We start from the raw sequence: 12,773 nt of genomic DNA, 5'->3' as shown, positions 1-12,773 counted from the left end.
TTACTCGTATTAATTTTGTCTACATACAGATGTGTCTGAACATGTTTTATCGGTACATAATCATACTTTCTTTGTCTCAAATTACTCGTATTAATTTTGTCTACATACAGATGTGTCTAAACACGTTTTAGTGTTAGGTAAATTCATATCTATACAAATCCAAGACAAGTAATCCGGGCAATAAGGTAATACATTTTACTGTCACCTAGAGATGGCCAAACCCCGTTGGAAAAAAGTGTTGGAAATATGAGCAAATTACTACGAGATTTAATACGAATAAACAGAAGATAAATCATGACCACAGCAGCAGAGATTAAATTAATCATGCGAACTAGCATAGCAGATGAACATATCACATCTAGGGCACATACTAGAAGCATGAATTCTACCACGATCTCGAACAGGAAGGATAGAATCACATACGGTGCAGCGGGTGCAGCACCGCCGGCGTTGACGTTGTCGCCCATGTCGTCGAGGACGAGGTTGCCGAGGTCGGGGAAGAAGTCGTCGTTCGCGAAGTCGTCGCTGCCAGCAGTCGCGCGAGTGCGCTCCCCAAAAACCTAATCGCCCCTCTCCCGTACAGGATCACGAGAGGCGGGGTTCCGGAGGCCTGCTGTCCCTTCTCGCGGTGCACGCCGGAAGGAGGGATGGAGAAGACTAGCTTGGCGACGCAATGATCTGGAACGGTGGTGAGAAACCATACGGAGCGGCAGCAGCTAGGGTAGACGTCTGCCTGACTATATAGTGCGGGCCGGATAGGTCGTGGGAGTAAACCCCACGTCCGAGTCGTTACGATTCAAAAGAATCGGAAATGGTTCAGTAATTAACGCGTCCGTTAATTATTAATTAATGACTCATTAATTTTCCCATGCAGCAAAAATATAGACAACGTGCATAGCTCTGTCCTCGGCTCAGCTCAATCCCGCAACCCGCGGCGCGACGCGACGCGTCGTGACGAGGCGTGGCGTGGCGTGGCGTGGCGAGGCGAGCAAGAAGGAGGAGCGCGCATGTAGGTCTCCTCTTCTCATGCTCATACAAGTGGTAGAAGAGCTCACCTTATAAAGAGGTGCAACTCTTTCTCAACTTCCGGGATGGGACTAAACATTAGCCTCACTCACTCCACTCACATGTGTGCATGAATGGGCCAAGAGAATTTCAGAATTTTAGTTGGGCTTTGGGCCAAAGGCCTACTAGCAAAATTCCAACAATCCTCCACAAAGTCTCATTGGCACATCTCATCATTTAGTTCCAAAACATTGTTTTATATATCAGTGCTTAGTGGAGACTGTGAAGTTGAATTTCCACTTAGAAATTTATGCTACACTAGATCACAACTTGAATAGTGGACTATGCCTTGAACTACAAGTTTTCTGTGAAATTAGTTTCACACAAATTCTTGACCGATACTGGGCTGCCGCAAGGCTTTCCCGCGGGTGGAGCGTATACGTCATACTTCAGGACCTTTCATGAATTTATTAGAGAACACCCAATTCTCACAGACTGCGACGTTAACAGTCAAATTCATATAGGTGTGTTCCTCAGAAGATGTCCTGCAGGACAACATCTCTGCTTACCCGAATAAGCCACTTGGAACACATTAAGATAAGTATCAACCTGCCATGCAGATCAGAAGAGTATTGCATCTTCACGGAGTGGAATAATTAATATAGTGATACTCTCCTCCTAGCTGACCAACAGCTTGTCTCCCACTTCTACTTCACGGGATCTTCGATCACATAGAGTGGGTTACCACTATGGACAACTCATGCGGTGGGTCTCAAACCCATCTCCATCGATGCATTATCTATCACATTATGTGATAGACCCTTTGTGAAGGGATCTGCCAAGTTTTTCGACGTTTGGATATAATCCAACGTAATAACTCCGGAGTTCCTCAATTTTCTGACAGATTTTAGTCTCCTCTTCACATGCCTTGAGGACTTCATATTGTCCTTAGAACTGTTTATCTTGACGATCACAGTTTGATTATCACAGTTCATCAGGATAGGGGGTATTGATTTTTCAACCATAGGTAAGTCCATCAAGAGTTCACGAAGCCACTCTGCTTCAACAATGACAGTGTCTAACGCTGTGAGTTCTGCTTCCATAGTTGACCTCGTTAAGATGGTCAGCTTGCAAGACTTCCAAGAAACAGCGCCCCCACCAAGTGTAAAAACATAACCACTTGTGGCCTTAATCTCATCAGCATCAGATATCTAGTTTGAATCACTATAACCCTCTAGTACTCTTGGATACCCGGTGTAGTGAATCCCATAGCTCGCGGTGCCTTTCAAATAGCGTATAACTCTCTCAAGCGCATGCCAATGATCATCTCCCGGTTTTGACACAAACCGACTCAGCTTGCTCATAGCAAAAGAGATGTCAGGCCGCGTGGCACTCGCCAAATACATAAGCGAGCCAATAATCTGAGAATACCTCAGTTGATCTCTAGCAATCCGTCGATTCTTTCGAAGCAACACACTAGCATCATATGGAATTGGAGAAGGCGTGCAGTCGCTATACCCAAAACGAGTCAAGACCTTTTCCACATAATGAGACTGAAGCAGTGTGATCCCACCATTCTCATCTCTCAACAGCTTGATGTTTAAGATAACATTAGCTACTCCTAGATTCTTCATCTCAAAACAGCGAGATAAGAAATCCTTAACCTCCTTGATTAAATCGAGTTTGGTTCCAAAGATCAATATGTCGTCGACATATAGACAAAGAATAACTCCTTCGCCCCCACCATAGCGATAGTACACGCACTTGTCATCATCGTTTACTATAAAGCCGGCAGCAGTTAATGTTCTTTCGAACTTCTCATGCCACTCCTTAGGAGCTTGTTTAAGGCCATATAAAAACTTTAATAACTTGCACACCTTTCCTTCCTGACCAGGTACTACAAAACCATCTGGCTGATCCATGTAAATTTCCTCCTTCAACTCTCCATTGAGAAAAGCCGTCTTAACGTCCATTTGATGAACGAGAAGACCATGTGAGGCAGCCAGTGATAGTAGCACCCGAATTGTGGTCAGTCTAGCCACGGGTGAGTAAGTATCAAAGAAGTCTTCACCTTCTTTCTGGGTATAACCCTTGGCCACACGCCGTGCCTTGTACTTTTCAATCATACCATCAGGTCTAAGCTTCTTCTTGAACACCCACTTACATCCTACAGGTTTGCACCCATAAGGACGGTCAGTGATCTCCCAGGTACCGTTAGCTAAGATGGAATCCATCTCGCTACGTACAGCTTCCTTCCAGTAGTCAGCATCAGAAGATGCATAGGCTTCTGAAATAGTCCTGGGTGTGTCATTCACGAGGTACACAATGAAATCATCACCAAAATACTTTGCAGTCCTCTGTCTCTTACTCCTCACAGGAGTTCCATTGTTACCCTCAACAGGATTCTCAACGTGTTCCATCGCAATGGTGGGTTCAGGAACTATAGTGAATTCCTCACTAGATGGAGTGGGTATCTCCTGATTTGATGAACTCGACATATCCTTCATAGGAAATATGTCCTCAAAGAAAGTTGCATCATTTGATTCCATAATCGTACCAACATGCATGTCGGATACCTCAGATTTTATTATCAAAAATCTATAGCCGATGCTATGAAAAGCATAGCCCAGAAGAACACAATCCACGGTTTTTGGTCCAAGCTTGCGCTTCTTGGGAATTGGTATATTGACTTTCGCCAAACAACCCCAAGTACATAGGTAAGACAGTTTCAACCTTTTCCTTTCCCATTCCTCAAATGAAGTCATGGTCTTATGCTTTGTGGGAACTCGGTTTAGGACATGACACGCAGTCATTAGCGCTTCTCCCCACCATTCCTTGGATAGACCCGAAGTGTCTAACATGGTGTTAACCATATCAGTTAGAGTTCGGTTCTTTCTTTCGGCTACCCCATTTGACTGGGGTGAGTAGGAAGGTGTCCTCTCATGGATTATACCATGTTCCGCACAAAACAGATCAAATTCATTGTAAAAATACTCTCCACCACGATCGGACCTAAGCCGTTTAATTTTTCGATCAAGTTGGTTCTCTGCCTCAGCTTTATAGTTTTTAAAGAAAGTCAAAGCCTCATCTTTTGATTTCAGAAGATACACATAACAATATCTAGTGGAGTCATCAATCAACGTCATGAAGTATCTCTTTCCACCTTTTGTCAACACGCCATTCATCTCACAAAGATCAGAATGTATAAGCTCTAGTGGCGCCAAGTCTCTTGCCTCTGCAGTCTTATGGGACTTGCAAGGTTGCTTAGCTTGCACACATACTTGGCATCTGGAGCCTTTGACAGTAGAGATTTTCGAAATTAAATTCATATTGGCTAATCGCGTCATGCAACCAAAGTTAATATGATAGAGTCGTGAATGCCAAATATCAGACTCATTATTGTGGCAAACATTATTAATAACTTTAGTGCAAATATCTGACAAAGATAGGCGGAACAAGTCTCCGCACTCATAGCCTTTTCCAACAAATTGTCCACACTTAGAAATTACAATTTTATTAGATTTGAAAACCAACTTAAAACCATCTCGACATAAACGGAAACCGCTAACGAGATTTTTATTGATGGACGGCACATGATGAACGTTCTTCAGACGCACAGTCTTCCCCGAAGTAAACTTCAGATCGACCGTACCAACACCTCGAACGATGGCATGTGACCCGTTCCCCATCAGCACGGGTGAAGTCCCTGTTGCCTGGTAAGAAGAAAACATGGAGGCGTCAGCACAAACATGTACATTGGCACCGGTGTCAATTAACCAATCAGGGGATTGAAATACTGAAAGGATGGTAGGAAAAATACCGTATCCTGATTCCTTCATATCAGTATCACCGATGACAACATTAGTGGACTTGCCGCTCTTCTCATGTTCGCGCTCCTCAAAGCGGTTAGGACACTTCGGAGCCCAATAATTAGGCTCACCGCAGACATGGCAAAGTCCCTTCCCCTTCTTATGAGAATTCTTCTTGAAGTTGGTAGAATGTGATGGCTTGTTCTTTGTATCAAACTTGCCTTTGCCTTGAGTTTTGTTCTTATTGTTTTTGAACTTGTTGGGCTGGGAGTTCTTCTTCTGTACCATGTGGGCACTAGAACCTCCCTCAGCAACTCGAGCACATGTGTCCTTTGCTCTCGCCTTCTCTTCAACATCAAGAGTACCAATGAGATCCGCAACGGAAAACTCCTGTCTCTTGTGTTTCAGGGAAGTAGCAAAATTGTTCCACGAAGGTGGAAGCTTGGCAATGATGCCTCCGGCAACAAATTTGTCCGGCAACACACACTTGAAGTACTCAAGTTTTTTTGCGAGCGACTGTATCTCATGAGCCTGCTGTACAACAGGGCGCTCATCAGTCATCTTATAGTCATAGAATTGCTTCATGACGTACAACTCGCTGCCGGCGTCCGAGGCACCAAACTTGGCCTCGAGCGCAGCCCACATGTCCTTGCCGTTGTCAAACGACATAACGAATCCACAATGGAGTCATCAAGAACACTCAGAAGAGCGCCTTTAAAGAGGGCATCGATCTTCTCAAAAGCTTCCAGCTGTGCTGGATTAAGATCGCCCTCAGGCTTGCCCTTGGTGGCATTATAGCAGCCCATGATCTAAAACCAGTAGACTGCCCTCGTGCGCCACCTCTTATATTGCACCCCCTTAAAGGCAGGCGGCTTCAGATGCGTAGCAAAACCACTCGGAGTAAATTGCCTATAATCAAGTTTTTGGATTGTTGGAAATATGAGCAAATTACTACGAGATTTAATCCGAATAAACAGAAGATAAATCATGACCACAGCAGCAGAGATTAAATTAATCATGCGAACTAGCATAGCAGATGAACATATCACATCTAGGGCACATACTAGAAGCATGAATTCTACCACGATCTCGAACAGGAAGGATAGAATCACATACGGTGCAGCGGGTGCAGCACTGCCGGCGTTGACGTTGTCGCCCATGTCGTCGAGGACGAGGTTGCCGAGGTCGGGGAAGAAGTCGTCGTTCACGAAGTCGTCGCTGCCAGCAGTCGCGCGAGTGCGCTCCCCAAAAACCTGATCGCCCCTCTCCCGTACAGGATCACGAGAGGCGGGGTTCCGGAGGCCTGCTGTCCCTTCTCGCGGTGCACGCCGGAAGGAGGGATGGAGAAGACTAGCTTGCCGGCGCAATGATCTGGAACGGTGGTGAGAAACCATACGAAACGGCAGCGGCTAGGGTAGACGTCTGCCTGACTATATAGTGCGGGCCGGGTAGGTCGTGGGAGTAAACCCACGTCCGAGTCGTTACGATCCAAAATAATCGGAAACGGTTCAGTAATTAATGCGTCCGTTAATTATTAATTAATGACTCATTAATTTTCTCATGCAGCAAAAATATAGACAACGTGCATAGCTCTGTCCTCGGCTCGGCTCAATCCCGCGTCGCGTCGCGGCGCGACGTGTCATGACGAGGCGTGGCGAGGCGAGCGAGGAGAAGGAGCGCGTGTAGGTCTCATCTTCTCATGCTCATACAAGTGGTAGAAGAGCTCACTTTATAAAGATGTGCAGCTCTCTCTCAACTTCCGGGGTGGGACTAAATTTTAGCCTCACTCACTCCACTCACATGTGTGTATGAATGAGCCAAGAGAATTTCAGAATTTTAGTTGGGCTTTGGGCCAAAGGCCTACTAGCAAAATTCAAACAAAAAGTGTATGCAAAAGCAAAATTACAGGGAAGAGTGATACATGCAAACTGACGACGTTCTAGACATTGTCGTCGCCATATTGAGTAATATGTGTATAGCTAATTGAATGATATTGAGTAATATGTTTAAAGCTATTCTATTAAAAAGAAGCAAGACCCCCGGACTCTGCATAAAGCGTTGCACATAGCCATAGCTAATATAATGGTGTCGTAATTGTGCTGCCCAAATTACATACTCCCTCCATTCACAAATATAAGACATTTTGAATATTTTAATATAGACAACATACAGAATAAAATGAATGAACAAACACACTAAATTGTGTCTATATCATTTAATTAAATAAACTTTAAATAGTATTCATGAGCGAAGGAAGTATATTGCAACAAACCATATACAGTATTTTATTTAACCGGTTTTATATCCCTGTATTATATAGTACTCCCTCCGTCCCGTAATATAAGAACGTTTTTGATACTGTACTAATGTCAAAAACGTTCGTATATTTTGGGACAGGGAAGTAGTAGCATACGTTGCCAAGGTTCACTGAATATGGCCGCCACTTAACTCGGCAAGCAGCGACGCGTCCAGGTTCGATGTATCTCCTCGTCAGCTAGTGGCACCACCCATTTATCCCTTTTTTATAGAGGTATTTATCCTCCCCAAATTTTAAAAGGTGCAGCTGTGCTGCTTCGTCGTCCCGAGCGCACACGCTTCTGCGTCGTCCGATCTGGATCGCGTGCGCAGGTGTGTCGCGGTTGGCTCACTTTTTTTTCAGGTGTCGTCCGGTCGGCCCGGCCCGTAATACACCCGCAACAACTAGTCCACGTTCCCTCATCACCCACGTCGCACGCTACCATTCCCGCTTTCCACCGCCTCCCCACTCTCACGGAAACCGCCGTTCCTCTCTCCCCGTTCTCAATATCTGGCGACGAATCCAGCGATTCCGCACTATTCGTTCTGCGTTTTCTCTCTTCCACCCGTCGATTCCACTTGTTGGGGAGCATTTCCGCGCGAGGGGCGGAGCAGTTGTTGCGGCGGCGACGTCCAAGGTTGCGGCGGCGTCAGCGGTCGGGATCTCCAGGCGAGCGGTTGTGAAGCAGGAGGGCGTAGGCAGGAGAGGGGATGCTGTGATTTGTGGAGGAAGAGCAAATCGACTGCAAAACGCCGGTAATCATCTCGTTCCCCACCTCTTCATCTCACTAGTTTTCTGCAATTTTTCGTCTATGTGCTAGCGTTCGACTGTTCAATTGGGGGTGGTTCTACGAGAGTGGATGCGAAGATGCGCGAGAAATGAGGGATGATGGAGGAGCTCAATTTTTCCCTGGTTACTCTCCTTCGGGGGCGGTTGCGTGTTTGCAAGGGTCAATATCCTCTGGCGCGGTAGAGATTCGGGAGAAATGTGAGGAGAATGTGCGAGAACTTGTACGAGAAATTTGTTTTGTGGCTAAGTTGATGTTTGCAGTAGTTTTGCCTGTTCTAGAGTGCTTTTTTGCCAGGGGATGCTCTTATTTATTGCTAGTTTGATCTGGTAGTTAGATATATATGAGATATCCTGGCGTTTTTTGATTCATCCCATGATTTCAGTTAGATATATTCGAGTTTTCACTGATTAGTTTGTTGCCAGTTTAGTAGTGGGTTACCAGTTTTGCCTGACGTTTATATTGTTTTTGCCTAGCAGATGCATACCAACTTGCCTGTACATAGGTGCTCCATGTTTTCTTTTAATTACTACACAGTTTGAAGTAGTGGCTTACCAGTTTTGCCCGACGTTTACATTGCTTTTGCCTAGCAGATGCATACCAACTTTCCTGTACATAGGTGCTCCTTGTTTTCTTTTACTTACCATAGAGTTTGAAGTAGTGGCTTACCAGTTTTGCCTGACGTTTACATTGCTTTTGCCTAGCAGATGCATACCAACTTGCCTGTACATAGGTGCTCCTTGTTCTCATTTAATTACCACACATGTGCTTCACATATTTTTGATGCTTTGATCTTTTGAAGAGGGCTTCGCATGGTGAATAAAATAGGTCGCCTAAAAGCATTGACCTATATAGATTCCTAGTGTTATACTGAAAGAGAGAGAGAGAGTTGGCCTGGCAAAATTTATGCGATGCCAATATCACACTAGGAGTAGCATGTATCCTCTAGCTGGATGTGATGACGATAAAAAACTTGCTGGCACAGGAGGGTAGTAACAAGAAGCCTGCTTAGCTCATGCATAGATACGACATTTCCATTTTGATATTGGCATCCTTAGCTAGCCAGATGCCTGGCATTTTCATGGTTTTTGCCTAGCAGAGGCATGCAAACTTGCCTGCGCGGTTGTCACGGGTTTTCAATTGTTTTTTTACCAATACATGTTTTACATTTTTCTTAAGTTGCCTGCTATTTTTGTCATGCTTTTATGGCTAATGATAGTTTTATACTTTACTTTTTGCAGCGAAAAATGGCTGGGAGCAGTAAGGGCATCCAGCAAGACCCCCCTACAACCAATCTTGATGATGATTTTTTTAACTTGCCTAACCATTGCCTTCTAGTTGCCTCAAAATGATGCAAACTTGCTGACTCTTTTCATTATATACTTAGATGAATGACTGTTTCTATATCAGATACGCGTTACAGACGCTTTTCATCATATACTCTGATGATAGACTTGCCTAAGATCTGATGATAGACTTGCCCAAGATATGGGAAGCACTCCCTCCGTCCGCGAATAAGTGTACTTCTACCATTTATTCTAAAGTTAAAGTTTTATAATTTTGACCAACTTTTTAGAAAAAAGTAGTAGTATATTATGATATCAAATTGGTATATTATGAAAATACATTTCAAAATGATTCTAGTGATACTAATATAGTGTCATAAATGCTACTACTTTTTTCTATAAAATTAGTCAAAGTTTTAAAACTTTGACTTAGGACAAAAGCTAGATGTACACTTATTTGCGGACGCAGGAAGTATATACATGCCTAAAAACCTCAGTACTTGCCTATAGTCTTTTTCAGTGATGACAGTAAAATTAGCGCGCACTAAAACACATACTCCCTCCGTCCCATAGTATAAGACGTTTTTGCAAGCTATATTAGCTTTAGAAAACCTCTTATATTATGGGATGGGATGAGTGGTAAGGAGAACAGTAATGTACAAACATATAGATATAATAATTCAGAGGTATTGAACAAGCATTAATGTTGCTAGATGTGAGAGGGTCTAGTTCCTGTTCTGTGAAACGAAACAGTAGCCAGATTTCTGTTCTATCATGGAGTATGGCCTTTTCTGTGTGTTTGTCCATTTTTCAACTCGCCCAATCATTGCTTCTTAGTTGCCTTAAAATGATACAAAACTTGCCATTTTTTCATTTATATAATCAATGATATAGTGTTTACTACAAGGGGGCTCCATCTTTATTGAACATGATATCAAGGGTTAGGCAACTCCACACTTCTAGACCAGGCAATTGATACACACAGATCAAATACTAGTTCTTTCACACTATTCTGATAGTTCAGAAAACATACACACAGCAAGGTTAGGCAACTCCACACAGCTAGACTAGGCAATTTGTATTCACAAATCAAGCAACTTAAAGAAACTGAAGTCAATCAAATATAGAAAAAAGTAGAGAAAAGCTCACAATTTTAATTGACATCTTAGGCACACATTTTAGGGGGATGGGAAGCGGGATTGGGCGGCAGAATATTTGTGCATGTGGAAACAGAAAGCTCACACTTTTTGGTCTAAACAACAGGCAAGTCACACATAAAACTCTAGCAAGCCTCCCACAGTTTTCTAGCAAGACACATACAGGACCATGGTAGCTTTCTTTGTTACGGAAACCATGGCGAACCCCTTTGTGTTTTTCTTTTTTTGTAGGACCCACATAGAAAATCTCAAAGCTATCCAAGTAGTGCCCAAGTAAGGAACCTCCACCAGCTACTCTCCAGTTAATCTTCATACCCTTCACCTGGAATTAGTTCTTACTACCTAGAGAGAAATCAATTGTGTGTGATTACTTATTGCACTAGACTTGCTTAAGAAAACCTCGGTAGTTGCCTACATTTCTTTTCAGTGATGGCCGTAAAACTGGATAAGAGCCTAGTATATCAGTGATAGGAAATCAGTTGTTCACTACCAGCGTGCACGAGCACGAAGTTGCTTAATGGCAGAACTGGAGTTGCTTAAAACAACCCACCTAGGTGTTTGCTGCTTTTCTTTTAAAATTTTACCACATACATTGTACAAAGCAAACTAAATTCAGAAGAAGAGATACATGAGTTGCTTACCCTTTTTTACCCTTTCTTATTTGCTTAAAAGCGCCATAGTAGTTGCCCACACTTTTTCCACATCTTTTTAGTTATAGCATGCATGAGCACACATGAGTTGCTTGCTCTTAGCTCTATTTTTGCTTAAAACAAAGCCTAGAAGTTGCTGCTCTTTTTTTTTCAATACACTTTTTTCTAGTCCAATAGCAACCTAAAAACACAACAACTAGTACTTGCTTTAAAAAAAATGAAAAACAGACGTTTCTGGTTCATGTCCTGCCAAGAGTTGCTTGCTGTCAAGTGTCAATACCTGATTTGCTTGCAAAATCCACTATAGTTGCTCACTTTCTATTTTCTTTTTCTTTTTTGCAATAGGTGCAGCACAACAACCATACTAGTTGCTCATGGATCTGGGAAAAACGAGGGAGAACACTGGGAGGTAGAAGGTGCAATTAGATTTGGACAAACAAGGTGAGAAAATCACACCTATCTCTTCTTCCTTTGTCTGTATATTGGTAGATTCTTTTTCCAGTTTTTAAGCTTCAATGGGGCAGCCATTGCAGGGTCCTTTCGATTTTGGAGGAGGAGGAGGAGGAGAAGAAGAAGAAGAAGAAGAAGAAGGGCATGGAGGTGGGGTAGGTGAGGAGAGGGAAAGGTTGGGCCTAGGGGTACGTCAGGGGAGCCACACCTCCCATTTGAGGACGGGCGTTGATCAAGTGTGTGATGGGGGAGCTGAAGGAAAGCGTGGGCGCGGGAGGAAAGCGTGGGCCTTCCTACTTTCCAAATCTGGATCAGGGGGACAAAAGCCTACCTAAATAAGGGAGGCTGCCAGGGGGCGCCCGGCGCAGATTCTCTAACTTGCTTATAGCAAGTCAGAGGCAGCCTTGAGGCAGCTGGATGCCGTTTCTTTTCCATCGTGTGTCCCCTGCTCTGTTTCATGTTTCCTTCCCTCACACAACACAGTTCAGCCAGGCCAGCCCACATAAGCGACAAGGGAGGCCCATTCGGGAGCAAACAGCCTAGCTGCAGCGACAAGTGCATCTATGGACACTTAATTGAATGTAAACAGCAGAATAGAACAGAACATATTCAGACTGGATAGAAACCTGTAAAAATACTCCGTTTTCAACCAGAATTCAACCAAAATCAACCAGAATACAAACAGTAGTTATGATACAAATAACCATAATAACCTCCAACAAAATATAGTACTAGAGCTGCAGGTTCTACACAAAAGAACACCATTTTGCAGTGTTTTTCACAAATTTCTTCAAGCTGAACATATTCAGGCCAAAAGAAGAAGATGGACCATCTTCTTCTTGTCATGAAATAGGAACCTAAAGAAGATCTCCAAAATCCATATCATCAATTCCATTAGAACCTTGCAAAGAAAGAGGATCAAAATGAAATGTTGGAATAGAATAGTAGTTTAGAGAAGATACAACAACATTTAAAGTACCATTAGCAAGTCTGCGTAGCTCCTGAATGCATTGTTAGCATTTTCAGTTGTTGCTTGAGTTTTTCCACCAACTTGATTCTCTTTCTCTTGCTGCTGCACAAAGAAACCCAACAAATTTATATATGATGTAGTAATAAATAAGTACACTAAATTGCAGGAATTTTCAGCAACATACGCTAGATTCCTTTGGGTCTTTCTTTTTGTACTTGCGTGTCTTCTTGATCCAAGGTTTATGTCTCTTTGATGAACCTCTTTTTTCTTGAGGCGTGCAGAACTAAGCAAACCCTCATCTTGTTGAACATTAGGCTGCACATTAGAGGATTCACTCAAAATACTTCTAGATATCCTTAGTTT

General features: G+C 43.3%; 1 long non-coding RNA gene across 1 annotated transcript; it reads left to right on the top strand.

Moving 5' to 3' along the window:
- Window positions 1-7,495: 7,495 nt before the first annotated feature.
- On the top strand, window positions 7,496-12,089 carry LOC119334512. Its single transcript, XR_005161379.1, has 4 exons — window positions 7,496-7,865; window positions 9,139-9,417; window positions 11,336-11,431; window positions 11,515-12,089. It is a non-coding gene; the product is annotated as an uncharacterized LOC119334512 (long non-coding RNA).
- The last annotated feature ends 684 nt before the right edge of the window (window positions 12,090-12,773 follow it).

This window comes from Triticum dicoccoides, chromosome 7A (assembly GCF_002162155.2).
Source record: "Triticum dicoccoides isolate Atlit2015 ecotype Zavitan chromosome 7A, WEW_v2.0, whole genome shotgun sequence".
Taxonomy (NCBI): Eukaryota; Viridiplantae; Streptophyta; class Magnoliopsida; order Poales; family Poaceae; genus Triticum; species Triticum dicoccoides.
Note: the sequence above shows the minus strand (reverse complement) of the source record. Positions and strands in the feature narration are given on the sequence as shown.